The following is a 4,138-nucleotide window of genomic DNA, read 5'->3' as shown; positions in this document are numbered from 1 at the left end:
TGCTCTGATGGACCACCCTCAGGCCCCTCCCAGAACAGCAGGCCCATTGTTACCCAGTTTGAATACAACAAAGGGAAACATCTATACCGTTCATCATAGCAGCTGCTCTGCACCCAATCCACCAGGTTCTGGGCGCTCCTCTTCCACAAGAGCCTTCTACTGACCAAGCTCTTGTGGGTGCTTCTAGTTACTCATGTCCTCACTGCACCCCTTTAAGAGGGGCACTGGTATCATGCCCATTTTTCTGAGCAGGATGATAGATTCAAACCTTCATCAGTCTGACTCTCTAGTCAGAGTGCCTGACAACTGAGCTACATCGCCCAGCTGTAGGAGGCAGACTCCTAAGTATTGTAGGGGGCATGCAGAAGAAAGGTCATAACCACAAGGCAGTTACCTCCTCAAGGGGGTTATTATATACAGATACTCAGGCTGGGCAGGGCCTCTGAGGTCTTGAGCATCACCAGCCTCATCTCCCTGGGGAAGAAACAAAGCTGGGATTGTGAGGCCACACTGCAAAGCCACACGGCACCTCATGGGCAGAGCTGGCTCCCAACCCAGCCACGTGGGCCACTACTGTCGCCACACCAGCCTCGCCCACTGTGAAACATCTTTGGATTTGTAAGAGGTCTTTTCCTAAACCTTTTCCATTGGAGTTTGACACCCCTTCAACCTCAGTCCTTGGAAGATCATCCTCCTCTGCATGAGTCTAAACACAGAACTGGTGAGCTGGTCCCTGAGGCTCTACGGGTCTCACCCCCTCCACTGCATCCTTGGCAATCACTCCTCTGCAGCTGAACCTGGAGTTCTCTGTCCAGGGCGATGAAACTGCCCTATGCCTTGACTTCGCCATCCCAGCAATGCACGTGGGATGTGCCATGATATTCCTCAATGACAACCTGGGATTGCCTTCACCAGGGGAAGCATCAGGACTATTTTGTCAGTGTCCCAAATGTCGGCCTGTCTGGGATGGCCGCACTGCACATGGAGATGGCTCCCAGCTGCTCCATAAAGAGCGTGTCTTTATTCTCTCTACTGCCTTCACCCTCGTCACTGACTGCCCATCGCCGACAGCATGCAAGTGCAATCTTCAGCAGTATTCACAATTTCTCAAACGCTTCTCAGGTGACTCAGTCCTCACAAATAGATTTTTATGGCTGGTAGGAGCACTGGATTTCTGATACTTGAGAGTCATATAAGTTTCATTACTGTGTATACACAAGGAAGACCATGATCCTGAGGAACAAATGTGGTCTTTTGATGCCTCTATACATGAAGCAATGATTTTAAGCCCTTATAGAATTGTCCCCATGGTAAATGGGGTTATCATGAATTTGTATGCCTTTCTCTGTGTGTTAGCATGTGTGTGAGCATCCATTGCTGTATCTGTTTATGTGTGTGTTTGCGTGTGTGTATGTATTTGAGCCAAAACATGATAAAAGATAGATTAATGACAGAATACTTGCAACTTAACTAAAACAATATACCACTATTACATCTGGAGTACTTTTTAAGCAGCAATATATGCTTACCTAAAACCCTCCTCAGCATTTAAAAGGAACAACCACAGAAAATTCTTTAAATGTCAAATTGAACAAAATGTTAAAGAGAATTAAGCATTACAAGGACCCGAAATCTTGAGGCTGCAAAAATGCAGACAACCCTGAGCTGTATCTTCGTAACCAGGAAGTGCTGATCAGCAGAAATGACAGTCCTTTTCTGCACACTACTTAGATCACATAATAGTAAGTTAATAAAAAGCTCTTAAAACGCATGGAAGATAAACCAACAGCTAGACCTTTCTAATCTTGCTTCGGCATCAGTACGGAAGTGCTATTTGCAACAGTGTGCTTGAGTGACTCGGGGCAAATAATGTATCCATCAACACCTAACATTTGTGGCATCAGCAGGAACAAGCAGCATTAGCTCTAGGACCCATGACAGTGTGAGGCTAGTACTGGTCCCTGCCTCTTACTATTATAGAATCAAAGGAGTTTGGGATCAGGGAAGAGAGGTACCCACTATGTGCCTGACATCTGACAGTCATTCTTCCTCCCTGCTGTTGATGGAAATGAGTGGGCTCTGAGAGCTCCTCCTGAACTGGCCCTCGTGTCCTGCATGTGCTAAGTGCTCAAGAAACATTTGTGAAATTAGCACAGCTGTCCAGGAGCTGACTCTATCCATTGATTGCTGTCTGAGAACCTTGTTTGTTCCTGGAAATAAAATCTATGTAATCTCACAGGTGGGTGTCTGTCTTGGGATATGTCATGGCTGCAGGAAGAATTAGGGTAGGGCAGAGCTTTAGAAGGGAATCAAGGAACCACATGGTCGGACTGCAATTGAACATGATAGTGAGGGAAAAGCCTAGAAGCAAGGCTCAACAACAGTCTTCAAGTATTTAAAGGGGCATGTGGGAAGGCAGCAGCAGAACAGAATCTCAGGACACCTGTCCTATCCATGCGCAGGCATGTGGAGAGCTGGTCTGGAATGGAGGTCATTTTCAGCTGAACAAAGAAAGTTTCTAGTGAGAAGAGTTTCTTACCTTTGGACTGAGCCCATCGGAAGAATATTAAAGCAGAATCTTGGTGATTAAACAAAGTGGGGTGTGAGCAATAGTAGAACATCACAGTCTATGGCTTCAGAGTCAGGGTAGACTGAGTTCAAAGTCCTAAAGTGGACACGGCAGCACTGCAGCCCCTTTCCAGAACATCCCTGAAGGACCGTGGTGAGGAGAAGCACTCCCAGGGGGCAGAATCTTGAACAGTGCCGGTCTGGTTATTTCTTTTTGTCTCAGAGAAGCCGGCTATTGCTCAGCTCCTGCTGGACGAAGGTCTCACCCCACCATCTACAGAGCCCTCACTCTCATTCATCCAGTGAATGCTCCCTGCACATCCACCAGGAACCAGGCCCTGCCTCAGGCCCTCTCAACCCAACCGAAACCAGAGCCACCCAGAACCCCCACAGGAGCCAAGACTGCCAACAAAGGAGTTCTGCCCCAAAGGGCCTGGCAGCCATGATAACATTGTTGTTGGCTTATCTGCAGGCTGGGTGGATGGAGACCAGTGGTGCCCATGGTGGGAATCAAGTATGGAGTGGAGGAGAATGGGCTTGACACAAATAAGAAACTTGTCCAAGTAGGAGGTTCTCAAAACACCATGCCCAAGCACCCTCCTCTCTCTGGGAGCCAGGGAAACTGGCACATCCCTCCAGGCCCAAGCCGTGGACTTCTAACTGCACAGACAGAAAACAGGGACTGAGATCTTCTTGATGCCCCCCAAATACCACAAAGGAAGAGAGATGTTTTCACAGATGCTTTCTCATTTAAACCTTCACAACAACTCCATAAGATAGATATTGTTCTCCTTATAGATGAGAAAACAAGGGCTTAGAGAGGTTGAGTGACTTACCCAAGGCCACACAGCTCTGGTGTGGCAGAACAGGAATGAGAGCAAGTTGGCACCAAGGCCCTGATGTAGATGACAAACAATTCTGTGCATTGTTATGTGTCATTGTAAGAAGCTGGGGGAAGGAGTGTGGCATGGTTTTCACTGACCTGGCTACTTAGTGGCTTGGCCCGTCTAAGTCTGGCTACCCAATCAGCTGAACAGAAAGCAATGGAGGAAAGCTGAGAAACTACGATGCCTGCAGGCCAGAGGCCTTCAGGAAGGTCACCCTCCACCTTTCCTTTTCCTAACCAAGCCTGAACCTTTGTCTCCTCAACAACAGCAAAGTCACACTTTAGCCGGTGTCCCCCATCCTGAAGTCTTGCCAGAAGCTTCCAATGAGTGCTCACCGAAGCACTACTCCCCTCTGTGACTCTGGTCTGCTGCTGCCGTGGGCTTCCCTCTGTCACATCCTCCAGGCCCCAGCGCCCCTTCCCTCATCCCCTTGATGTAGCTGAGGCCCCTCTTGGAAGCCTCCCAAAACACAGGTGGGGAAATGATTAAACAAAACACAAAACTTAACCTTGACCCTGGATACATTGCAGCTCCAGGATTCTACCAATCCTGATGCTCCAGGAACCCAACTCATCAACTTTCTTAACAGACTCTGGCCTGCCCCCACCGTCTAATGGTGGCCTGGTCACCTTCCCCTAGGTGCTTTAGTGAGTGCTGGGCTGCCCTCCCAGGTCCCCTCAGGA

The sequence above is a fragment of the Pongo pygmaeus genome, chromosome 2, assembly GCF_028885625.2.
Source record: "Pongo pygmaeus isolate AG05252 chromosome 2, NHGRI_mPonPyg2-v2.0_pri, whole genome shotgun sequence".
In the NCBI taxonomy this organism is placed as follows: Eukaryota; Metazoa; Chordata; class Mammalia; order Primates; family Hominidae; genus Pongo; species Pongo pygmaeus.
This window is presented reverse-complemented; position numbering follows the sequence as displayed.